Source organism: Dendrobates tinctorius, unplaced genomic scaffold (assembly GCF_039654945.1).
Source record: "Dendrobates tinctorius isolate UK_male_01 unplaced genomic scaffold, ASM3965494v1 ptg000366l, whole genome shotgun sequence".
Lineage (NCBI taxonomy): Eukaryota > Metazoa > Chordata > Amphibia > Anura > Dendrobatidae > Dendrobates > Dendrobates tinctorius.
The window spans coordinates 1,767,609-1,793,800 of record NW_027362032.1 but is presented as its reverse complement, the minus strand read 5'-3'; the positions used below and the strand labels follow the sequence as shown (position 1 = coordinate 1,793,800).

At 54.1% G+C, this 26,192-nt stretch overlaps 1 protein-coding gene across 1 annotated transcript in view; it reads left to right on the top strand.

Annotated features, from left to right (window-relative positions):
* The first annotated feature begins 3,408 nt into the window (after window positions 1–3,408).
* Window positions 3,409–26,192, top strand: part of LOC141075657 (uncharacterized) — a 206,735-nt gene continuing 183,951 nt past the window's right edge. Inside the window, exon 1 of the mRNA XM_073562767.1 lies at window positions 3,409–3,484. The gene's annotated coding sequence lies outside the window, so the exon portion shown is untranslated. The remainder of the gene's footprint in view (window positions 3,485–26,192) is intronic.

Sequence of the window (26,192 nt, the reverse complement as noted above, 5' to 3'; positions counted from 1 at the left end):
AGAAAGATTGAGTTGTTTGGTCATACAAAAAGGCGTTATGCATGCGCTGTATTGTTGACCGATGCACAGTGACACCATCTGCAGGAAGATGATGATGCAGGTCTTTGGAGGTGGTCTGTGGATTGTCCTTGACTGTTCTCACCATTCTTCTTCTCTGCCTTTCTGATATTTTTCTTGGCCTGCCACTTCTGGGCTTAACAAGAACTGTACCTGTGTTCTTCCATTTCCTTACTATGTTCCTCACAGTGGAAACTGACAGGTTAAATCTCTGAGACAACTTTTTGTATCCTTCCCCTGAAAAGCTATGTTGAATAATCTTTGTTTTCAGATCATTTGAGAGTTGTTTTGAGGAGCCCATGATGCCACTCTTCATAGGAGAATCAAATAGGAGAACTACTTGCAAGTGGCCACTTTAAATACCTTTTCTCATGATTTGATACACCTGGCTATGAAGTTCAAAGCTCAATGAGGTTACAAAACCAATTTAGTGCTTCAGAAAGTCAGTAAAAAGTAGTTAGGAGTGTTCAAATCAAGAAAATGATAAGGGTGCCCATACTTTTGCACCGGTCAAATTTTGGTTAAATGCAGATTGCACATTTTCTGTTAGTACAATAAACCTCATTTGAATCCAGAAATATAACTGAGTCCATCAGTTATTAGATATATGAAACTGAAATAGCTGTTGCAAAAACCAAAATTGTTATAAAGAAAAAAGGTTAACATTAATAGGGGTGCCCAAACTTTTACATATGACTGTATATTTTTTCTACTGGCTAACATGGTACCAAACCACTTTTTTCGCTTTTCAAAATAATGTACATATTTTATTAAAATTTCATACAAAACATTATTATGCCATGGATCATCCTTGGTAGCTGAGCCTGATTGGATATACAGGTAATACTGTTCACATGCCCATACACTATATTAGCATAATAGCAATCACTTATAGATGTGGGTTGGTCTTTGTCTATTAATTATTGTTGTCCATGTTATTTGGCTCTATCCATAGCACTGAGATATTTTCTCCCCTTGTGATATATACAGCATAGCTCTCATGGTTGCTTTTCCAAGGGGGTGGTGTGTCCTTTAAATCAACAGCTGCATATTTTGCACATTTCTTATCCATCATTCCCTCATGTTCTTTCCCCTGTGTCTTTTTTTTAGCATAATAATGTTTTGTATGAAATTTTAAACAATAAAATATGTGCATTATTTTGAAAAAACTCTTTGGACTAGTACACTTTTTTTCGTTTTTTCTTGCAGCCACCCCACAGAGTATAATGCAGCCCCCTCATAGAGTATGATGCAATCACCGCTCATAGAATATAAATATAATACTGTCCCCCAAAGAATATAATGTAGCCCCGAATAGAATATAATACAGCCCACCTCCCCATAGAATATAATGTAGCCCCATCAACGAGTATGATGCAATCCTCCCTCATAAAATCTAATACAGCCCCCCATAGAATATAATACAGCCCACCTCCCCATAGAATATAATGTAGCCCCATCAACGAGTATGATGCAATCCTCCCTCATAAAATCTAATACAGCCCCCATAGAATATAATACAGCCCACCTCCCCATAGAATATAATGTAGCCCCATCAACGAGTATGATGCAATCCTCCCTCATAAAATCTAATACAGCCCCCATAGAATATAATGTAGCCCCCCATAGAATATAATACAGCCCTCCTCCCCATAGTATATAATGCAGCCCCCCATAGTATAAAATATACCGCCCATAGTATATAACACAGCCTCCCTCATAGAATATAATATACCCCACAATAGTATATAACCCAGCCCACATATATAACCCAGCCCACATAGTGTATGGCACAGCCCTCATAGTATATAGCACAGTCCTAAAAGTACATAGCACTGCCCGCATAGTATATAGCACCGCCCGCATAGTATATAGCACAGCCCTCATAGTATATAGCACAGCCCGCATAGTTTATATAGCACAGCCCACATCTCCCCGCAAGAATGGCCTCACAGTCAAGTATTCACTTTTATAGTAAAAAAAACCCACTATCCTCACCTCTCCTCGTGCCTGCGCTGCTCCTGGCTCCTGTCTCAGCAGCTGCCTCTGCACTGCCTGCACCCGCAGTGTCAGAGGCAGGGAATGATGGGAGAGTGAGCATCAGCTGCCGCTCTCTCCCCCATCATTGCTTTGAACTGTACCGGCAGACGCTGGTATATTTCAATGTGGCGGTGGGTCAGCGCTGGTGGGCCCCCCTGCCTCACGGGCCTCAAAGCGGCTATGTGATGTGCCGCTAGCTGGGGACCCCTGGGGGAACGGGGGCCCTAGGCAGCGGCCTGGTCTGCCTGCCCCTAACGCCGGCCCTGGTTATAAGATACGTGGGGTTCCCGATCAGTTCGAAACCGCCGACCATAGACAAATGTCGGCGCAGCACAAAGCCCTGCTAGCGCTGATGTTTATCTACCGCTGGCAGTCATGAAGCGGTTAAGTTAAGGGTACCATAGTTTCTGTCCAGGCCTATTACATGAGATTAATTTTTTTTTTCATTCTGTGGAAGCATGGCTGAAAAGCCATGTCTGACATTCATTTCTTCATTTTCATAGATTTTTTGATTTATTATTACTTTTGTCAGATTCAAGTTATTTCTGTGACCATTGTGGGTTTTTCTGTCATTAAACGAGGGGTACCAACAATTTTGACCATGTGTGTAGGAGGAGTGAATAATTTGACTCCTCAGTCTCTTTCCAGAAATTAACACGCAGTGGATGTTGGAGTGAAAATTACACATTTGCCATTTTCTTACCCAGCACATAGTGCCCAGATTGTGCTCCAGGAGACACACACCGCAAATTAAGTGGATTCTTCTCACTATAATATTGCTAAATACAGGGATCCTAAATGTTGTTTGCGCACACTGCAAGACTCCGAAGTGAGAGCGGATTTTGCTGGATTGGTTTATAGAAACCTTGTTGCTTTTCAACAGCCTTTGAGCCACTAATAGTGTGGGAACCTCTGTTTTTCCACTGACAGATGATGGACCTGAGTGGGGACTTGTTTTTGTGAGATGAGAATTGGTATTATTTTCACCTACATGACATTGATTGGTTTCTTTTTATTCGATATTTGGGAGGCAGAATGAACAAACAGTTGAACACCACACACTACTGGCTCATCCAGCAAGGTTTTCTATTAGACTGTGAACTGTCATTGTCTTGGTAAATAAAGTTTTTTACATAGCTTGCCATTTTTATGGACAGTTTAAGTAGAAATGTTCAAAAATATAAAACTCAAGGATATTTTATTAAAAAATAATTTTTTCATCTTTGCAGATGACTGTACCAGGACATCAGAGGGACAGCTGACATCTTCAGCTTCTCAATCTGATGATCTTGAGATCCTACAGGATACAACTGAAGTGATTGCTGTTACTCCAGATATAGCATCAGCCATTCACAGCAAAGATCTGTCATCTGATCCTATGAAACAGGTCCCATCTTCTGATTCATTACCGACTACTAAGGAAAATGAAAGTCACAAAAGAGGCATTAAAAAACAAACTGCTCCTAAAGGAAAGAAGTCATTTTCCTGTTCAGAATGGGGGAATTGTTATGCACATAAATCACTGCTTGTTACTCACCATAGAAATCACACAGGGGAGAAGCCTTTTTCATGTTCAGAATGTGGGAAATCTTTTAATCAGAAATGGAGTCTTGTTACACACCAGAGAATTCACTCAGGGGAGAAGCTTTTTTCCTGTTTAGAATGTGGGAAATGTTTTACCAGGAAAGCGCAACTGATTAGTCACCAGAGAATTCACACAGGGGAGAAGCTTTTTTCCTGTTTAGAATGTGGGAAATGTTTTACCCGGAAAGCGCAACTGATTAGTCACCAGAGAATTCACACAGGGGAGAAGCCTTTTTCCTGTTCAGAATGTGGGAAATGTTTTAACCAGAAAGTGAATCTGATTAGTCACCAGAGAACTCACACAGGGGAGAAGCCTTTTTCATGTTTAGAATGTGGGAAATGTTTTAACAATAAATCACATTTTCTTATCCGCCAAAGAACTCACACAGGGGAGAAGCCTTTTTCATGTTTAGAATGTGGGAAATGTTTTACCCGGAAAGCGCATCTGATTAGTCACCAGAGAACTCACACAGGGGAGAAACTTTTTTCCTTTTAATGTGGGAATATTGTAACCAGAAAGTTCTTCTTGATCGCCATCAGATGAAAAGCTTTTTCATTTTCTTAATGTGGGAAATATTTTACTTGCAAATCAACTGTTAATAAACATCAGAGACGTCACATAGGGGAGAAGCCTTTTTTATGTTCATAATGTTGGAATAATTTTAGCCAAAATTGAATCTTCTTAAATGGGTTGTCTCGTGTCAATCCTCATGTTTGCTGACAAAAGGATAAAACTAAACTTTATTAATTCCAAATGTAAAACTATACCTATAATTCCCCCCCTGAAGGTTAGTCAGTAGGTGACTAATAGAAAATAACATGTACCCCACAGTTCAGTATTTAGGGTGAGGTGATGTATACACACTCTCCAAGCCTCTCATTTCTATGGGTTTCATCGTCCTCACCAAAGGCGACTCATCAGGAGACTCTTTAATATTGATCTATATTCAAGCGATATTAGACAAAAAAAGCTAAAATCATGTATCATTTTATCCAAAACAGTCAGAAAACTAGCCCCATATTGGCAGATCCCAGACTTCAAACTATATACAGTACATCGTAACAAGAAACGAGGAAAGGATTCGGCACACCAACCATGTAAAAATAAAAGAAAACCTTTATTGCAGCATGTGAAACTGGTTTAAAAACATTGGAAACACTTAACACGTTACAAGAGCCCTTACTCATAGGATATGAAAAAAAGAAACTGACATAAGCATTATATACAACAGAAAAGCAATCAAAATCATGTGAATAATGGCATTAATTATGCACCAGTTGTGAATCAATGAACTTGGGAATGGAAAGACAAAATACAATAGTCAATGGACCCAACACTGTTCCTGTCTTAAATAACGTGAAAAACAAAAACTGATGATATAAAAATTATTAACATGATAATTGTACAGCCATGAAAAGAAAACGTAAAATAATATGGCAGGAAAATTAATAAATATAAAACAAATCGTGTCTCAAATTCATGCCTCTGGGGTGTTTAGTGTCAAGCTTTAAGATCCAATAGGCTTCACGTATAGTCAGAAGTTTGTGTTTATTGCCTCCTCTGGTCGGATTATAAACCTTCGCAAACGCATAAAAGGTAAAATTAGAACCATCTCCTCTGTGAACATTAACAAAGTGCTTGGCAGCCCCCGAATAAGCCACATTCTTATTGGGAAGATTGGTCAAGTGCTCGGCAATACGTTTGTTTTTATTTTCCGCGTATGTAATTTATCCCAAACAATGTGCATGAAATACAATAAATTACGGATTGGGGGTCACAATTGATAAATGAGGTGATGTCGTACGATTTGCCGTCTGATGATTGAAAAACCTTTTTTCTGTCTATCGCATGCGTGCAAACATTACACCTACTACCAGCACATTTATAGAAACCAGAAATGGACGACCAAGATTTAGGAGTAGACATTGGCTTTAAAAGAGTAGGGGAAAGAGCATTAGCTAAAGTGCAACCCCGTCTGGCCATGGACCGCAGCCTGTACTGATAATATGCCGCAATTTGTCGTCCTGATATTGGTAAATATTTCTTAATTATAGATATTCAATTATATTGGGGCTGTAAGGTGCAGAAAAGGTGATAATAGAGTCGGAATGAAAATGAATAACGGATGATGTTTTAGTCGGTTCTAATGCGCTGGGTTTATTGGAAGCGTTATTAAATGCACGCTTGATGTTCAGGTTACTATAACCCCTGTGAAGTAGACGTTTACTGATAATTTCACTCTCCTTATAGAACAAACACTGATCACAGCATATACGCTTCACTCCGTTACACTCACCGTAAGGGATCGCCTTAGTTGTATGATGGGGATGAGAAGATGAAGAAAGTGACAGAGAATTACCAGAATTCTCCTTCCTATGGATAGTGGTGTGAATACAATGGAGGGTGGGATCGCCCATAAGAAAAATGTCCAAGAGGCAGATTTGGGTATTTATATTACTGACAGTAAAAGAAAGATTCAAAATATTAGAATTCAGACACTTATGAAGGGAAGACAAATCAGATGGGAACCTCGCCGAATGAGCAGTAAATCATCCACATACCTACCAGAAAAAACAAGATTTATACAAAAAGGATTGGAATCAGAAAATAAATATAATTCCTCCCACCAAGCCATATAGAGAAAGGCTAATGTTGGGGAGAATTTTGAGCCCATTGGGACACCAAGGACCTGCAACAAAAAAAATCATTGTTAAACAGGAAAAAATTATGTTTTAACAAATATGTAAGAGAATCAATGATAAATGACTTAAGACGATCAGAATCATTGCTGTAACAATCTAAATGGTGAATAATCGCACGTACAGCCAAATTGTGGGGAACAGAAGAATATAGGATAACAACGTCACATGTAAAAAATTGAAAATCCTCTTGCCAATGAAAATGCTCAAAAACCTGCAAGACCGACAAGGTATCCTGGAAATCCCCGGAATTCTGGACACAAGAACTCAAATTCTCATGTAAAGATCCAATTCTAGAAATGATAGGACGTAAAGGTGGTGGAAAGACATTTTTATGACTCTTGGGTAGACCATGAAAACCAGGAATAATCTCATGATCTGGTAATAGCCATTTGCTGACTTTAGAATTTATGATGCCGGCACGTGTGGCTTTTCCACACTACAACCCCCTTTGTCAGATTGACGTATCACAATGTTGGAGTTGCACTGTATTTCCTCAACAGCATTAGATTAATAGACAAATTATTAACATGATTTATGTCAATTTCGGCATCCAGTGCTTTCGGTTCTTTTTCAACCAATGATTGGAAAACATCAAGAGAAGGAACCCTTGATTGTAAAGGGTAACTAGATGTGTATTTCCTGAAGGAAGTACAGATAGTGGTTTGAAATCGTACCCGGCTGCCCCTTTAAGAGAGACTTGCCTGCTGCCCCTGCAAGACTTTCAACTCAGGATCCGTTTTAACTATGAGTGCCTCTCAGGGGCCACTTTGGCCTCAGGGTCTGATTTGGTGGGTGGGGCCCCAGGATCTTATTCCTTGGCCTGGGCTCCTCAGGGCTTGAATTGTTGGCTGGGATCCCTCATGCTCCGATTTGGAGGCCGGGGTCGATCAGCCTCCGATTTGGAGGCCGGGGTGGCTCAGCCTCCGATCTGGAGGCCAGGGTCGATCAGCCTTCGATTTGGAGGCCGGGGTCGATCAGCCTCCGATTTCGAAGCCGGGGTCGATCAGCCTCCGATTTGGAGGCCGGGGTGGCCCAGTCTCCGATTTGGAGGCCGGGGTGGCTCAGTCTCCGATTTGGAGGCCGGGGTGGCTCAGTCTCCGATTTGGATGCCGGGATGACCCGGGGTCGATCAGCCTCTGATTTGGAGGCCGGGGTCGATCAGCCTCCGATTTGGAGGCTGGGGTTGATCAGCCTCCGACTTGAAGGCCGGGGTGGCTCAGCCTCCGATTTGGAGCCTGGGGTCACTCAGCTTTCGATTTGGCGTGTCGGCCCTTTAAGACTGATTTCGGTGCGCCGGCCCTTTAACAATCACTTTGGCGCGTCGGCCCTTTAAGAGCTAGTTTGGCTCACTGGGCTTCTTCTAAATAAACTCTGGCGGAAATTCTCTCTCAGGGGCATGCGTCATGTGATGAAGCTAGATTTGCATTAGAGCTGTGGGTTTCGCTTTAAGAGCTGATATTATGTGGCAGAAGCTCTGTCCTCGGGGCGTCATGTGACGTTCGTAGGCGTTGGCATAGTAACTGGGTGTGCCTGCGCATATCAATGAGCTTAACTGCCATTTCAATCGCCTCTGGGCACGTTTTGCCATTTCCCATTGAAAAGCATTGGAGACAGTGCATTCCAATGACAGGAAAAAAAATTTTCAAACGCAAATTGCACAAAAACTACAAATCTGATCGACACGAAAAATACTTAGCACACCTCTCATGGACGCTGGCTTCGAAACGACACCTCAACGGAGTCTGTGCGTGTAGCGGTTCGGGCCGCATTAATTGCGGAAATCAACTGAATAATAATAACTAGATGTGTATTTCCTGAAGGAAGTACAGATAGTGGTTTGAAATGGTGCCCGGGCTGCCCCTTTAAGAGAGACTTGCCTGCTGCCCCTGCAAGACTTTAAACTCAGGATCCATTTTAACTGTATGTGCCTCTCAGGGGCCACTTTGGCCTCAGGGTGTGATTTGGTGGGTGGGGCCCCTCAGGATCTGATTCCTTGGCCTGGGCTCCTCAGGGCTTGAATTGTTGGCCGGGATCCCTCAGGCTCCTATTTTGTGGGTGTGGCCCCTCAGGGTCCGATTTTGTGGGTGTGGCCTCTCAGGGTCCGATTTTGTGGGTGGGGCCCCTCAGGATCCGATTTTGTGGCCGGGGCCCCGCAGGGTCCGATTTTGTGGCCGGGGCCCCTCAGGGTCTGATTTTGTGGGTGGGGCCCCTCAGGGTCCAATTTTGTGGCCGGGGCCCTCAGGGTCCAATTTTGTGGGTGGGGCCCTTCAGGGCCCGATTTTGTGGCCGGGGCTCCTCAGGGTCCGATTTTGTGGTTGGGGCCCCTCAGGTTCTGATTTTGTGGGTGGGGCCACTCTGGGTCTGATTTGGTAGGCGGGGCCCCTCAGGGTCTAATTTTCTGGCCGGGGCCACTCAGGGTCCGATTTTGTGGGCTGGGCCCCTCAGGGTCCGATTTTGTGGTTGGGAGCCCTCAGGGTCCGATTTTGTGGTTGGGGCCCATCAGGGTCTGATTTTGTGGCCGAGGCCCCTCAGGGTCCGATTTTGTGGTTGGGGCCCCTCAGGTTCCGATTTTGTGGGTCGGGCCACTCTGGGTCTGATTTGGTAGGCGGGGCCCCTCAGGGTCTGATTTTCTGGCCGGGGCCACTCAGGGTCCGATTTTGTGGGTTGGGCCACTCTGGGTCTGATTTGGTGGGCAGGTCCGCTCTGAGTCCGATTTTGTGGGTGGAGCCCCTCAGGGTCTGGTTTGGTGGGCGGGACCACTCTGGGTCTGATTTGGTGGGTAGGGCCCCTCAGGGTCCGATTTGGTGGGCGGGGCCACTCTGTGTCCGATTTGGTGGGCGGGGCCACTCTAGGTCTGATTTGGTGGGCGAGGTCACTATGGGTCTGATTTGGTGGGCGGGGCCACTCTGGGTCCGATTTGGAGACCAGGGTGGTTCAGTTTCCGTTTTGTAGGCCAGGGTCGATCAGCCTCCGATTTGTAGGCCAGGGTCAATCGATTTGGAGCCTGGGGTCACTCAGCCTTAAGAATCACTTAGGCGCGTCTGCCGTTTAAGAGCCAGTTTGGCGCACTGGGCTTCTAAATTCTCTTTGCCGCACATTCTCTCTCAGGGGCATGCGTCATGTGATGAAGCTAGATTTGCATTTGTGCTCTGGGTTTCGCTTTAAGAGCTGATATTATCTGCCAGAAACTCTGCCTTGGAGGGGTCATGAAAAGTTTGTAGGCGTTGGCATAGTAACTGGATGTGCCTGCGCATATCAATGAGCTTAACTGCTATTTGAATCGCCTCACGACTGCCCCATGTTTTCCCTATGGCAAAATTTTCCATTTGAAATGCATTGAGACAGTGCATTCCAATGACAGGAAAATGTTTTTTCAAGCGCAAATTGCACAAAAACTATAAATCTGATCGACACGAAAAGTACTTAGCACACCTCTCGTGAACGCTGGCTTCGAAACGACACCTCAACGGAGTCTGTGCGTGTAGCGGTTCGGGCTGCATTAATTGCGGAAATCAACTGAATAGTAATAATAATACTAGATGTGTATTTCCTGAAGGAAGTACAGATAGTGGTTTGAAATGGTGCCCGGGTTGCCCCTTTAAGAGAGACTTGCCTGCTGCCCCTGCAAGACTTTCAACTCAGGATCCGTTTTAACTGTGAGTGCATCTCAGGCGCCACTTTGGCCTCAGGGTCCGATTTTGTGGGTGGGGCCCCTCAGGGTCCGATTTAGTGGCCAGGGCCCCTCAGGGTCCGATTTGGTGGGTGGGGCCCCTCAGGGTCTGATTTAGCGGCCGGGGCCCCTCAGGGTCTGATTTGGTGGGTGGGGACCCTCAGGGTCCGATTTTGTTGCCGGGGCCCCAGAGGTTCCAATTTGGTGGTTGGAGCCCCTCAGGGTCTGACTTTGTGACCAGGGCCCCTAAGGGTCCGATTTTGTGATTGGGGACCCTCATGGTCCGATTTTGTGGCCGGGGCCCCTCAGGGTCCAATTTGGTAGGTAGGGCCCCTCAGGGTTCGATTTTGTGGGTGCGTCCCCTCAGGGTCCGATTTGGTGGATGGGGCCCCTCTGGGTCCGATTTTGTGGCCGGGGCCCCACAGGGTCCGATTTTGTGGGTTTAGCCCCTCAGGGTCCGATTTGGTGGCTGGGGCCCCTCAGGGTCCGATTTGGTGGGCGGGGACACTCAGGGTCCGATTTGGTGGGCGGGGCCCCTAACGGTCCGATTTGGTGGGCTGGGCCCCTCAGGGTCCGATTTGGTGAGCGAGGCCCCTCAGAGTTCAATTTGGTGAGCGGGGCCCCTCGGGGTCCGATTTGGTCAGCATCGCCCCATAGGATCAGATTTGGTGGGCGGGGCCCCCCAGGGTCTGATTTTGTGGTTGGGGCCCCTCAGGGTCCGATTTTGTGGGTGGAGCCCCTTAGGGTCCGATTTTGTGTCCGGGGCCCCTCAGGGTCCGATTTTGTGTCCAGGGCCCCTCAGAGTCCGATTTTGTGGTTGAGGCCTTTCAGAATCCGATTTGGTGGGCAGGGCCCCTCAGGCTCCGATTTGGTGAGCGGGGCCCCTCAGGGTTCGATTTGGTGAGCGGGGCCTCTCAGAGTTCAATTTGGTGAGCGGGGCACCTCAGGGTCCGATTTTGTGGTTGGGGCCTTTCAGAATCCGATTTGGTGGGTGGAGCCGCTCAGGGTCCGATTTGGTGAGCGGGGCCCCTCAGAGTTCAATTTGGTGAGCGGGGCCCCTCAGGGTCCGATTTGGTGGGCGGGGCCCATCAGGGTCCGATTTGGTTTGTGGGGACCCTCAGGGTCCGATTTGGTGGGCAGGGCCCCTCAGGGTCTGATTTGCTGGGCGGGGTCCCTCAGGGTCCTATTTGGTGGGCGTGGCCCCTCAGAGTCCGATTTGGTGGGCGGGGCCACTCAGGGTCTGATTTGGTGGGCGGGGCCACTCAGGGTCCGATTTGGTGGGCGGGATCTCTCAGAGTCCGATTTGGTGGGCGGGGCCCCTCAGGGTCCGATTTGGTGGGCGGGGCCCCTCAGGGTCCGATTTGGTGGGCGGGGCCCCTCAGGGTCCGATTTGGTGGGCGGGGCCCCTCAGGGTCCGATTTTGTGGGCGGGGCCCCTCAGGGTCCGATTTGGTGAGCGGGGCCCCTCAGAGTTCAATTTGGTGAGCGGGGCTCCTCATGGTCCGATTTGGTGAGCGGGGCCCCTCTGTGTCCGATTTGGTGGGCGGGGCCCCTCAGGGTCTGATTTGGTGGGTGGGGCCCCTCAGGGTCCGATTTGGTGGGCGGGGGCACACTTTGCCGCACATTCTCTCTCAGGGGCATGCGTCATGTGATGAAGCTAGATTTGCATTTGTGCTGTGGGTTTCGCTTTAAGAGCTGATATGTGGCAGAAGCTCTGTCCTGGGGGCGTCATGTGACGTTCGTAGGCGTTGGCATAGTAACTGGGTGTTCCTGCGCATATCAATGAGCTTAACTGCCATTTCAATCGCCTCAGGGCACGTTTTGCCATTTCCCATTCAAATGCATTGAGACAGTGCATTCCAATGACGGGAAGAAAAATTTCAAATGCAAAATTGCGCAAAAACTACAAATCCGATCGACACGAAAAATACTTAGCACACCACTCGTGGACGCTGGCTTCAAAACAACACCTCAACGGAGTCTGTGCGTATAGCGGTTCAGGCTGCATTAATTGCGGAAATCAACTGAATAGTAATAATAATACTAGATGTGTATTTCCTGAAGGAAGTACAGATAGTGGTTTGAAATGGTGCCCGGGCTGCCCCTTTAAGAGAGACTTGCCTGCTGCCCCTGCAAGACTTTCAACTCAGGATACGATTTAACTGTGGGTGCCTCTCAGGGGCCACTTTGGCCTCAGGGTCTGATTTTGTGGGTGGGGCCCCTCAGGGCCTGATTTTGTGGGTGGGGCCCCTCAGGGTCCGAATTTGTGGGTGGGGCCCCTCAGGGTCCGATTTTGTGGCCGGGGCCACTCAGGGTCCGATTTGGTGGCCGGGGCCCCTCTGGGTCCGATTTGGTGGCCGGGGCCCCTCAGGGTCTGATTTGGTGGGTGGGGCCCCTCAAGGTCCGATTTTGTGGCTGGGGCCCTTCAGGGTCCGATTTTGTGGCCGGGGCCACTCAGGATCCGACTTTTGTGGCCGGAACCCCTCAGGGTCCAATTTTGTGGGTGGGGCCCCTCAGGGTCCGATTTTGTGGCCGGGGCCCGTCAGGGTCCGATTTTGTGGGTGGGGCCCTCAGGGTCCGATTTGGTGGGTGGGGCCCCTCAGGGTCCGATTTTGTGGCCGGGGCCCGTCAGGGTCCGATTTTGTGGGTGGGGCCCTCAGGGTCCGATTTGGTGGGTGGGGCCCCTCAGGGTCCAATTTGGTGGGCGGGGCCCCTCAGAGTCCAATTTGGTGGGCAGGGCCCCTCAGGGTCAGATTTTGTGGCCGGGGCCCCTCAGGGTCCGATTTTGTGTCAGGGGCCCCTCAGGGTCCGATTTTGTGGTTGGGGCCCCTCAGGGTCCGATTTTGTGGCCGCGGCCCCTCAGGGTCTGATTTTGTGGCCGCGGCCCCTCAGGGTCTGATTTTGTGGCAGGGGCCCCTCTGGGTCCGATTTTGTGGGTGGGGCCCCTCAGGGTCTGATTTGGTGGGTGGGGCCCCTCAAGGTCCGATTTTGTGGCTGGGGCCCTTCAGGGTCCGATTTTGTGGCCGGGGCCACTCAGGATCCGACTTTTGTGGCCGGAACCCCTCAGGGTCCAATTTTGTGGGTGGGGCCCCTCAGGGTCCGATTTTGTGGCCGGGGCCCGTCAGGGTCCGATTTTGTGGGTGGGGCCCTCAGGGTCCGATTTGGTGGGTGGGGCCCCTCAGGGTCCAATTTGGTGGGCGGGGCCCCTCAGGGTCCAATTTGGTGGGCAGGGCCCCTCAGGGTCCGATTTTGTGGCCGGGGCCCCTCAGGGTCCGATTTTGTGTCAGGGGCCCCTCAGGGTCCGATTTTGTGGTTGGGGCCCCTCAGGGTCCGATTTTGTGGCCGCGGCCCCTCAGGGTCTGATTTTGTGGCCGCGGCCCCTCAGGGTCTGATTTTGTGGCAGGGGCCCCTTTGGGTCCGATTTTGTGGGTGGGGCCCCTCTGGGTCCAATTTGGTGGGCGGGACCACTCTGGGTCCAATTTGGTGGGCGGGGCCTCTCAGGGTCCGATTTTGTGGTTGGGGCCTCTCAGAGTCCGATTTTGTGGCCGGGGCCTATCAGGGTCCAATTTTGTGACTGGGGCCCATCATCCGATTTTGTGGCCGCGGCCCCTCAGGGTCTGATTTTGTGGCAGGGGCCCCTCTGGGTCTGATTTTGTGGGCGGAGCCCCTCTGGGTCCAATTTGGTGGGCGGGACCACTCTGGGTCCAATTTGGTGGGCGGGACCACTCTGGGTCCAATTTAGTGGGCGGGGCCTCTCAGGGTCCGATTTGGTGGGCGGGGCCCCACAGGGTCCGATTTGGTTGGCGGGGCCCCTCAGGGTCCGATTTGGTGGGCAGGGCCTCTCTGGGTCTTATTTGGTGGGTGGGGCCACTCTGGGTAAGATTTGGAGGCTGGGGTTGCTCAGCCTCCAATTTGGAGACCGGGGTCGTTGAGCTTCCTTTTTGGAGGCCGAGGTCAAAGAGCCTCCGATTTTGTAGGCCGGGGCCGATGAGCTTCCGATTTGGAGGCCGGGGTCGATGAGCCTCCGATTTGGAGGCCAGGGTGGCTCAGCCTCCGATTTGGAGGCCGGGGTGGCTCAGCCTCCGATTTGGAGGCCGGGGTGGCTCAGCCTCCGATTTGGAGGCCGGGGTGGCTCAGCCTCCGATTTGGTGGCCGGGGTGGCTCAGCCTCCGATTTGGAGGCCAGGGTGGCTCAGCCTCCGATTTGGAGGCCGTGGTGGCTCAGCCTCCGATTTGGAGGCCGGGGTGGCTCAGCCTCCGATTTGGAGGCCGGGGTGGCTCAGCCTCCGATTTGGAGGCCGGGGTGGCTCAGCCTCCGATTTGGAGGCCGGGGTGGCTCAGCCTCCGATTTGGAGGCCGGGGTGGCTCAGCCTCCGATTTGGAGGCCGGGGTGGCTCAGCCTCCGATTTGGAGGCCGGGGTGGCTCAGCCTCCGATTTGGAAGCCGGGGTGGCTCAGCCTCCGATTTGGAGGCCGGGGTGGCTCAGCGTCCGATTTGGAGGCCGGGGTGGCTCAGCCTCCGATTTGGAGGCCGGGGTGGCTCAGCCTCCGATTTGGAGGCCGGGGTGGCTCAGCCTCCGATTTGGAAGCCGGGGTGGCTCAGCCTCCGATTTGGAGGCCGGGGTGGCTCAGCCTCCGATTTGGAGGCCGGGGTGGCTCAGCCTCCGATTTGGAGGCCGGGGTGGCTCAGCCTCCGATTTGGAGGCCGGGGTGGCTCAGCCTCTGATTTGGAAGTCTGGGTCGATCAGCCTCCGATTTGGAGGCCGAGGTGGATCAGGCTCCGATTTGGAGGCCGGGGTGGATCAGGCTCCGATTTGGAGGCCGGGGTGGATCAGGCTCCGATTTGGAGGCCGGGGTGGATCAGCCTCCGATTTGGAGGCCGGGGTGGATCAGCCTCCGATTTGGAGGCCGGGGTGGCTCAGCCTCCGATTTGGAGGCCGGGGTGGCTCAGCGTCCGATTTGGAGGCCGGGGTGGCTCAGCCTCCGATTTGGAGGCCGGGGTGGCTCAGCCTCCGATTTGGAGGCCGGGGTGGCTCAGTCTCCGATTTGGTGTGTCGGCCCTTTAAGACTCATTTGGGTGCGCTGGCCCTTTAACAATCACTTTGGCGCGTTGGCCCTTTAAGAGCTAGTTTGGCTGACTGGGCTTCTTTTAAATCCACTTTGGCGCACACATTCTCTCTCAGGGGCATGTGTCATGTGATGAAGCTAGATTTGCATTTGTGCTGTGGGTTTCGCTTTAAGAGCTGATATTATGTGGCAGAGGCTCTGTGCTGGGGTTCAAGTGAAGTTCGTAGGCGTTGGCATAGTAACTGGGTCTGCCTGCGCATATCAATGAGCTCAACTGTCATTTCAATCGCCTCAGGGCACGTTTTGCCACTTCCTATGGAAAAGCATTGGAGACAGTGCATTCCAATGACGGGAAAAAAAAATTTCAAACGCAAATTGCGCAAAAACTACAAATCCGATCGACACGAAAAATACTTAGCACACCTCTCAAGGACGCTGGCTTCGAAACGACACCTCAACGGAGTCTGTGCGTGTAGCGGTTCGGGCCGCATTAATTGCGGAAATCAACTTAATAATAATAATAATAAGAAGAATAAGTTAGCAGCGTTCGGATTACAATATAGTGGTTTTTTCAAACCACTATAACTAGATGTGTATTTCCTGAAGGAAGTACAGATAGTGGTTTGAAATGGTGCCCGGGCTGCCCCTTTAAGAGAGACTTGCCTGCTGCCCCTGCAAGACTTTCAACTCAGGATACGATTTAACTGTGGGTGCCTCTCAGGGGCCACTTTGGCCTCATGGTCTGATTTTGTGGGTGGGGCCCCTCAGGGCCTGATTTTGTGGGTGGGGCCCCTCAGGGTCCGATTTTTTTGGGTGGGGCCTCTCAGGGTCCGATTTTGTGGCCGGGGCCACTCAGGGTCCGATTTGGTGGCCGGGGCCCCTCAGAGTCCGATTTGGTGGCCGGGGCCCCTCAGGGTCTGATTTGGTGGGTGGGGCCCCTCAAGGTCCGATTTTGTGGCTGGGGCCCCTCAGGGTCCGATTTTGTGGCCGGGGCCAATCAGGATCCGATTTTTGTGGCCGGAACCCCTCAGGGTCCAATTTTGCAGGTGGGGCCCCTCAGGGTCCGATTTTGTGGCCGGGGCCCGTCAGGGTCCGGTTTTGTGGGTGGGACCTCTCAGGGTCCGATTTGGTGGGCGGGGCCCCTCAGGGTCCAATTTGGTGTGCAGGTCCCCTCAGGGTCCGATTTTGTGGGTTGGGCCCCTCAGGGTCCGATTTTGTGGCCGGGGGCCCCTCAGGGTCCGATTTTGTGTCAGGGGCCCCTCAGGGTCCGATTTTGTGGTTGGGTCACATCAGGGTCCGATTTTGTGGCCGCGGCTCCTCAGGGTCTGATTTTGTGGCCACGGCCCCTCAGGGTCCGATTTTGTGGCAGGGGCCCCTCTGGGTCCGATTTTGTGGGTGGGGCCCCTCTGGGTCCAATTTGGTGGGCGGGACCACTCTGGGTCCAATTTGGTGGGCGGGGCCTCTCAGGGTCCGATTTTGTGGTTGGGTCCCCTCAGGGTCCGATTTTGTGGTTGGGGCCCCTCAGGGTCGGATTTTGTGGCCGGGCCTATCAGGGTCCAATTTTGTGACTGGGGCCCATCAGGGTCCGATTTTGTGGCCGCGGCCCCTCAGGGTCTGATTTTGTGGCAGGGGCCCCTCTGGGTCTGATTTTGTGGGCGGAGCCCCTCTGGGTCCAATTTGGTGGGCGGGACCACTCTGGGTCCAATTTGGTGGGCGGGACCACTCTGGGTCCGATTTGGTGGGCGGGGCCCCACAGGGTCCGATTTGGTGGGCGGGGCCACTCTGGGTAAGATTTGGAGGCTGGGGTCGCTCAGCCTCCAATTTGGAGGCCGTGGTCGTTGAGTTTCCGATTTGGAGGCCGAGGTCAAAAAGCCTCTGATTTGGAGGCCGGGGTCGATGAGACTCCGATTTGGAGGCCGGGGTGGCTCAGCCTCCGATTTGGTGGCCGGGGTGGCTCAGCCTCCGATTTGGAGGCCGGGGTGGCTCAGCCTCTGATTTGGAGGCCGGGGTGGCTCAGCCTCCGATTTGGAGGCCGGGGTGGCTCAGCCTCCGATTTGGAGGCCGGGGTGGCTCAGCCTCCGATTTGGAGGCCGGGGTGGCTCAGCCTCCGATTTGGAGGCCGGGGTGGCTCAGCCTCCTATTTGGAGGCCGGGGTGGCTCGGCCTCCGATTTGGAGGCCGGGGTGGCTCGGCCTCCGATTTGGAGGCCGGGGTGGATCGGCCTCCGATTTGGAGGCCGGGGTGGATCGGCCTCCGATTTGGAGGCCGGGGTGGCTCGGCCTCCGATTTGGAGGCCGGGGTGGCTCGGCCTCCGATTTGGAGGCCGGGGTGGCTCAGCCTCCGATTTGGAGGCCGGGGTGGCTCAGCCTCCGATTTGGAGGCCGGGGTGGCTCAGCCTCCGATTTGGAGGCCGGGGTGGCTCAGCCTCCGATTTGGAGGCCGGGGTGGCTCAGCCTCCTATTTGGAGGCCGGGGTGGCTCAGCCTCCGATTTGGAGGCCGGGGTGGCTCCGCCTCCTATTTGGAGGCCGGGGTGGCTCGGCCTCCGAATTGGAGGCCGGGGTGGATCGGCCTCCGATTTGGAGGCCGGGGTGGATCGGCCTCCGATTTGGAGGCCGGGGTGGCTCGGCCTCCGATTTGGAGGCCGGGGTGGCTCTGCCTCCGATTTGGAGGCCGGGGTGGCTCAGCCTCCGATTTGGAGGCCGGGGTGGCTCAGCCTCCGATTTGGAGGCCGGGGTGGCTCAGCCTCGGATTTGGAGGCCGGGGTGGCTCAGCCTCGGATTTGGAGGCCGGGGTGGCTCATTGTCCGATTTGGTGGCCGGGGTGGCTCATTGTCCGATTTGGAGGCCGGGGTGGCTCATTGTCCGATTTGGAGGCCGGGGTGGCTCAGCCTCCGATTTGGAGGCCGGGGTGGCTCAGCCTCCGATTTGGAGGCCGGGGTGGATCAGCCTCCGATTTGGAGGCCGGGGTGGCTCAGCCTCCTATTTGGAGGCCGGGGTGGCTCAGCCTCCGATTTGGAGGCCGGGGTGGCTCAGCCTCCGATTTGGAGGCCGGGGTGGATCAGCCTCCGATTTGGAGGCCGGGGTGGCTCAGCCTCCTATTTGGAGGCCGGGGTGGCTCGGCCTCCGAATTGGAGGCCGGGGTGGATCGGCCTCCGATTTGGAGGCCGGGGTGGATCGGCCTCCGATTTGGAGGCCGGGGTGGCTCGGCCTCCGATTTGGAGGCCGGGGTGGCTCTGCCTCCGATTTGGAGGCCGGGGTGGCTCAGCCTCCGATTTGGAGGCCGGGGTGGCTCAGCCTCCGATTTGGAGGCCGGGGTGGCTCAGCCTCGGATTTGGAGGCCGGGGTGGCTCAGCCTCGGATTTGGAGGCCGGGGTGGCTCATTGTCCGATTTGGTGGCCGGGGTGGCTCATTGTCCGATTTGGAGGCCGGGGTGGCTCATTGTCCGATTTGGAGGCCGGGGTGGCTCAGCCTCCGATTTGGAGGCCGGGGTGGCTCAGCCTCCGATTTGGAGGCCGGGGTGGATCAGCCTCCGATTTGGAGGCCGGGGTGGCTCAGCCTCCTATTTGGAGGCCGGGGTGGCTCAGCCTCCGATTTGGAGGCCGGGGTGGCTCAGCCTCCGATTTGGAGGCCGGGGTGGATCAGCCTCCGATTTGGAGGCCGGGGTGGCTCAGCCTCCTATTTGGAGGCCGGGGTGGCTCAGCCTCCGATTTGGAGGCCGGGGTGGCTCAGCCTCCGATTTGGAGGCCGGGGTGGCTCAGCCTCCGATTTGGAGGCCGGCGTGGCTCATTGTCCGATTTGGAGGCCGGGGTGGCTCAGCCTCCGATTTGGAGGCCGGGGTGGCTCAGCCTCCGATTTGGAGGCCGGGGTGGATCAGCCTCCGATTTGGAGGCCGGGGTGGATCAGCCTCCGATTTGGAGGCCGGGGTGGCTCAGCCTCCGATTTGGAGGCCGGGGTGGATCAGCCTCCGATTTGGAGGCCGGGGTGGCTCAGCCTCCGATTTGGAGGCCGGGGTCGATCAGCCTCCGATTTGGAGGCCGGGGTGGCTCAGCCTCCGATTTGGAGGCCAGGGTGGCTCAGCCTCCTATTTGAAGGCTGGGGTGGATCAGCCTCCGATTTGGAGGCCGGGGTGGCTCAGCCTCTGATTTGGAGGCCTGGGTCGATCAGCCTCCGATTTGGAGGCCGGGGTGGATCAGGCTCCGATTTGAAGGCCGGGGTGGATCAGGCTCCGATTTGGAGGCCGGGGTGGCTCATTGTCTGATTTGGAGGCCGGGGTGGCTCAGCCTCTGATTTGGAGGCCGGGGTGGCTCAGTCTCCGATTTGGTGTGTCGGCCCTTTAAGACTCATTTGAGTGCGCTGGCCCTTTAACAATCACTTTGGCGCGTTGGCCCTTTAAGAGCTAGTTTGGCTGACTGGGCTTCTTTTAAATCCACTTTGGCGCACACATTCTCTCTCAGGGGCATGTGTCATGTGATGAAGCTAGATTTGCATTTGTGCTGTGGGTTTCGCTTTAAGAGCTGATATTATGTGGCAGAGGCTCTGTGCTGGGGTTCAAGTGACGTTCGTAGGCGTTGGCATAGTAACTGGGTGTGCCTGCGCATATCAATGAGCTCAACTGCCATTTCAATCGCCTCAGGGCACGTTTTGCCATTTCCTATTGAAAAGCATTGGAGACAGTGCATTCCAATGACGGGAAAAAAAAATTTCAAACGCAAATTGCGCAAAAACTACAAATCCGATCGACACGAAAAATACTTAGCACACCTCTCATGGACGCTGGCTTCGAAACGACACCTCAACGGCGTCTGTGCGTGTAGCGGTTCGGGCCGCATTAATTGCGGAAATCAACTTAATAATAATAATAAGAAGAAGAATAAGTTAGCAGCGTTCGGATTACAATATAGTGGTTTTTTCAAACCACTATAACTAGATGTGTATTTCCTGAAGGAAGTACAGATAGTGGTTTGAAATGGTGCCCGGGCTGCCCCTTTAAGAGAGACTTGCCTGCTGCCCCTGCAAGACTTTCAACTCAGGATATGATTTAACTGTGGGTGCCTCTCAGGGGCCACTTTGGCCTCAGGGTCTGATTTTGTGGGTGGGGCCCCTCAGGGCCTGATTTTGTGGCCGGGGCCCGTCAGGGTCCGATTTTGTGGGTGGGGCCTCTCAGGGTCCGATTTGGTGGGCGGGGCCCCTCAGGGTCCAATTTGGTGGGCAGGGCCCCTCAGGGTCCGATTTTGTGGGTTGGGCCCCTCAGGGTCCGATTTTGTGGCCGGGGCCCCTCAGGGTCCGATTTTGTGTCAGGGGCCCCTCAGGGTCTGATTTTGTGGTTGGGTCCCCTCAGGGTCCGATTTTGTGGTTGGGGCCCCTCAGGGTCCGATTTTGTGGCCGCGGCCCCTCAGGGTCTGATTTTGTGACCACGGCCCCTCAGGGTCCGATTTTGTGGTTGGGGCCCCTCAGGGTCCGATTTTGTGGCCGCGGCCCCTCAGGGTCTGATTTTGTGGCCACGGCCCCTCAGGGTCCGATTTTGTGGCAGGGGCCCCTCTGGGTCCGATTTTGTGGGTGGGGCCCCTCTGGGTCCAATTTGGTGGGCGGGACCACTCTGGGTCCAATTTGGTGGGCGGGGCCTCTCAGGGTCCGATTTTGTGGTTGGGGCCCCTCAGGGTCCGATTTTGTGGCCGAGGCCCATCAGGGTCCAATTTTGTGACTGGGGCCCATCAGGGTCCGATTTTGTGGCCGTGGCCCCTCAGGGTCTGATTTTGTGGCAGGGGCCCCTCAGGGTCTGATTTTGTGGCAGGGGCCCCTCTGGGTCTGATTTTGTGGGCGGAGCCCCTCTGGGTCCAATTTGGTGGGCGGGACCACTCTGGGTCCAATATGGTGGGCGGGGCCTCTCAGGGTCCGATTTGGTGGGCGGGGCCCCACAGGGTCCGATATGGTGGGCGGGGCCCCTCAGGGTCCGATTTGGTGGGCAGGGCCTCTCTGGGTCTGATTTGGTGGGTGGGGCCACTCTGGGTAAGATTTGGAGGCTGGGGTCGCTCAGCCTCCAATTTGGAGGCCGGGGTCGTTGAGCTTCCGATTTGGAGGCCGAGGTCAAAGAGCCTCCGATTTGGAGACCGGGGTCGATGAGCTTCCGATTTGTAGGCCGGGGTCAATGAGCCTCCGATTTGGAGGCCGGGGTGGCTCAGCCTCCGATTTGGAGGCCGAGGTGGCTCAGCCTCCGATTTGGAGGCCGGGGTGGCTCAGCCTCCGATTTGGAGGCCGGGGTGGCTCAGCCTCCGATTTGGAGGCCGGGGTGCCTCAGCCTCTGATTTGGAGGCCGGGGTGGCTCAGCCTCCGATTTGGAGGCCGGGGTGGCTCAGCCTCCGATTTGGAGGCCGGGGTGGCTCAGCCTCCGATTTGGAGGCCAGGGTGGCTCAGCCTCTGATTTGGAGGCCGGGGTGGCTCAGCCTCCGATTTGGAGGCCGGGGTGGCTCAGCCTCCTATTTGGAGGCCGGGGTGGCTCAGCCTCTGATTTGGAGGCCGGGGTCGATCAGCCTCCGATTTGGAGGCCGGGGTCGATCAGCCTCCGATTTGGAGGTCGGGGTGGATCAGCCTCCGATTTGGAGGCCGGGGTGGATCAGCCTCCGATTTGGAGGCCGGGGTGGCTCAGTCTCTGATTTGGTGTGTCGGCCCTTTAAGACTCATTTGGGTGCGCTGGCCCTTTAACAATCACTTTGGCGTGTTGGCCCTTTAAGAGCTAGTTTGGCTCACTGGGCTTCTTTTAAATCCACTTTGGCGCACACATTCTCTCTCAGGGGCATGTGTCATGTGATGAAGCTAGATTTGCATTTGTGCTGTGAGTTTCGCTTTAAGAGCTGATATTATGTGGCAGAGGCTCTGTGCTGGGGTTCAAGTGAAGTTCGTAGGCGTTGGCATAGTAACTGGGTCTGCCTGCGCATATCAATGAGCTCAACTGTCATTTCAATCGCCTCACGGCACGTTTTGCCATTTCCCATTGAAAAGCATTGGAGACAGTGCATTCCAATGACGGGAAAAAAAAATTTCAAACGCAAATTGCGCAAAAACTACAAATCCGATAGACACGAAAAATACTTAGCACACCTCTCGTGGACGCTGGCTTCGAAACAACACCTCAACGGCGTCTGTGCGTGTAGCGGTTCGGGCTGTATTAATTGCGGAAATCAACTTAATAATAATAAGAAGAAGAATAAGTTAGCAGCGTTCGGATTACAATATTGTGGTTTTTTCAAACCACTATAACTAGATGTGTATTTCCTGAAGGAAGTACAGATAGTGGTTTGAAATGGTGCCTGGGCTGCCCCTTTAAGAGAGACTTGCCTGCTGCCCCTGCAAGATTTTCAACTCAGGATCCGTTTTAACTGTGCGTGCTTCTCAGGGGCCACTTTGGCCTCGGGGTCTGATTTGGTGGGTGGGGCGCCTCAGGATCCGATTCGGTGGCCTGGGCTCCTCAGGATTTGAATTAGTGGCTGGGATTCCTCAGGGTCTGATTTTGTGGGTGTGGCCCCTCAGGGTCCGATTTTATGGGTGGGGCCCCTCAGGGTCCGATTTTGTGGGTGGGGCCCCTCATGGTCTGATTTTGTGGGTGGGGCCCCACAGGGTACGATTTTGTGGCCGGGGCCCCTCAGGGACCGATTTTGTGGCCGTGGCCCCTCAGGGTCTGATTTTATGGCCGGGGCCCCTCAGGGACTGATTTTGTGGGTGGGGCCCCTCAGGGTCTGATTTTGTGGCCGGGGCCCCTCAGGGTCCGATTTTGTGGCCGAGTCCCCTCAGGGTCCGATTTTGTGGCCAGGGCCCCTCAGGGTCCAATTTTGAGGGCGGGGCCCCTCAGGGTCCGATTTGGTGGGCGGGGCCCCTCAGGGTCCGATTTGATGGGCGGGGCCCCTCAGGGTCCGATTTGGTGGGCGGGGCCCCTCAGGGTCCAATTTTGTGGGTGGGGCCCCTCTGGGTTCGATTTTGTGGCCGGGGTCTCTCAGGGTCCGATTTTGAGGCCGGGGCCCCTCAGGGTCCGATTTTGTGGCCGGGGCCCCTCAGGGTCCGATTTTGTGGTTGGGGCCCCTCAGGGTCTGATTTTGTGGTTTGGGCCCCTCAGGGTCCGATTTTGTGGCCGGGGCCCCTCAGGGTCCGATTTTGTGGTTGAGGCCCCTCAGGGTCTGATTTTGTGGCCGGGGCCCCTCAGGGTCCGATTTTGTGGCCGGGGCCCCTCAGGGTCCGATTTTGTGGCCGGGGCCCCTCAGGTTCCGATTTTGTGGCCGGGTCCACTCAGGGTCCGATTTTGTGGGTGGGGCCCCTTAGGGTCTGATTTTGTGGGTGGAGCCCCCTGGGTCCATTTTGGTGGGTGGGGCCACTCTGGGTCCGATTTGGTGGGCGGGGACCCTCAGGGTCTGATTTGGTGAGCGGGGCCCCTCGGGGTCTGATTTGGTGGGCGGGGCTCCTCGGGGTCCGATTTGGTGGGCGTGGCCTCTTGGTCCGATTTAGTGGGCAGTGCCCCTCAGGGTCCGATTTGGTGGGTGGGGCCCCTCAGGGTCCGATTTGGTGGGCGGGGCCGCTCAGGGTCCGATTTGGTGGGCAGGGGCCACTCTGAGTCTGATTTGGTGGGCGGGACCCCTCAGTGTCCGATTTGGTGGGCTGTGCCACTCTGGGTCCGTTTTTGGTGGGCGGGGCCACTCTGGGTCCGATTTGGAGGCCAGGGTGGCTCAGCCTCCGATTTGGAGGCCGGGGTGGCTCAGCCTCCGATTTGGAGCCTGGGGTCACTCAGCTTTCGATTTGGCGCGTCGGCCCTTTAAGACTCATTTCGGTGCGCCGGCCCTTTAAGAATCACTTTGGCGCTTCGGCCCTTTAAGAGCCAGTTTGGCTCACTGGGCTTCTAAATACACTTTGGTGCACATTCTCTCTCAGGGGCATGCGTCATATGATGAAGCTAGATTTGCATTTGTGCTGTGGGTTTCGCTTTAAGAGCTGATATTATGTGGCAGAAGCTGTGTCCTTGGGGCGTCATGTGACGTTCGTAGGCGTTGGCATAGTAACTGGGTCTGCCTGTGCATATCAATGAGCTCAACTGCCATTTCAATCGCCTCAGGGCACGTTTTGCCATTTCCCATTCAAATGCATTGGAGACAGTGCATTCCAATGACGGGAAAAAAAATTTTCAAACGCAAATTGCGCAAAAACTACAAATCCGATCGACACGAAAAATACTTAGCACACCTCTCGTGGACGCTGGCTTCGAAACGACACCTCAACGGAGTCTGTGCGTGTAGCGGTTCGGGCCGCATTAATTGCGGAAATCAACTGGAAAATAAGAAGAATAAGAAGAAGATGAAGAATAAGTTAGCAGCGTTCGGATTACAATATAGTGGTTTTTTCAAACCACTATAACTAGATGTGTATTTCCTGAAGGAAGTACAGATAGTGGTTTGAAATGGTGCCCGGGCTGCCCCTTTAAGAGAGACTTGCCTGCTGCCCCTGCAAGACTTTCAACTCAGGATCCATTTTAACTGTGAGTGCCTCTCAGGGGCCACTTTGGCCTCAGGGTCTGATTTGGTGGGTGGGGCCCCTCAGGATCTGATTCCTTGGACTGGGCTCCTCAGGGCTTGAATTGTTGGCCGGGATCCCTTAGGCTCCTCTTTTGAGGGTGTGGCCCCTCAGGGTCCGATTTTGAGGGTGTGGCCCCTCAGTGTCCGATTTTGTGGGTGGGGCCCCTCAGGGTCCGATTTTGTGGCCGGGGCCCCTCAGGGTCCGATTTTGTGGGCGGGGCCCTTCAGGGCCCGATTTTGTAGCCGGGGCTCATCAGGGTCCGATTTTGTGGTTGAGGCCCCTCAGGGTCCGATTTTGTGGGTGGGGCCACTCTGGGTCCGATTTGGTGGGTGGGGCCACTCTGGGTCTGTTTTGGTGGGTGGGGCTCCTCAGGGTCCGATTTGGTGGGCGGGGCCCCTCAGGGTTCAATTTGGTGGGTGGGGCCCCTCAGGGTCTGATTTGGTGGGCGGGGCCACTCTGGGTCCGATTTGGTGGGTGGGGTCACTCTGGGTCTGTTTTGGTGGGCGGGGCCCCTCAGGGTCCGATTTGGTGGGCGGGGCCCCTCAGGGTTCAATTTGGTGGGCGGGGCCCCTCAGGGTCTGATTTGGTTGGCGGGGCCCCTCAGGGTCCGATTTTTTGGCCGGGGCCCCTCAGGGTCCGATTTTGTGGGTTGGGCCCCTCAGGGTCCAATTTTGTGGCCGGGGCCCCTCAGGGTCCGATTTTGTGTCAGGGGCCCCTCAGGGTCCGATTTTGTGGTTGGGACCCCTCAGGGTCCGATTTTGTGGTTGGGGCCCCTCAGGGTCCGATTTTGTGGCCAGGGCCCATCAGGGTCCGATTTTGTGACTGAGGCCCATCAGGGTCTGATTTTGTGGCTGAGGCCCCTCAGGGTCCGATTTTATTGGGGCCCCTCAGGGTCTGATTTTGTGGCAGGGGCCCCTCAGGGTCCGATTTTGTGGGTGGGGCACCTTAGGGTCTGATTTTGTGGGCGGAGCTCCTCTGGGTCCAATTTGGTGGGCAGGACCACTCTGGGTCCGATTTGGTGGGCGGGACCACTCTCGGTCCAATTTGGTGGGCGGGGCCTCTCAGGGTCCGATTTGGTGGGCGTGGCCACTCTGGGTCCGATTTTGTGGGCGTGGCCCCACAGGGTACGATTTGGTGGGCGGGGCCCCTCAGGGTCCAGTTTGGTGGGCAGGGCCTCTCTGGCTCCGATTTGGTGGGTGGGGCCACTCTGGGTAAGATTTGGAGGCTGGGGTCGCTCAGCCTCCTATTTGGAGGCCGGGGTCGTTGAGCTTCTGATTTGGAGGCCGGGGTCGTTGAGCTTCCGATTTGGAGGCCGAGGTCAAAGAGCCTCCGATTTGGAGGCCGGGGTCGATGAGCTTCCGATTTGGAGGCCGGGGTCGATGAGCCTCCGATATAGAGGCCGGGGTCATTGAGCCTCCGATTTGGAGGCCGGGGTCGTTGAGCCTCCGATTTGGAGGACGGGGTAGTTAAGCCTCCGATTTGGAGGCCGGGATAGTTAAGCCTCCGATTTGGAGGCCGGGGTCGAT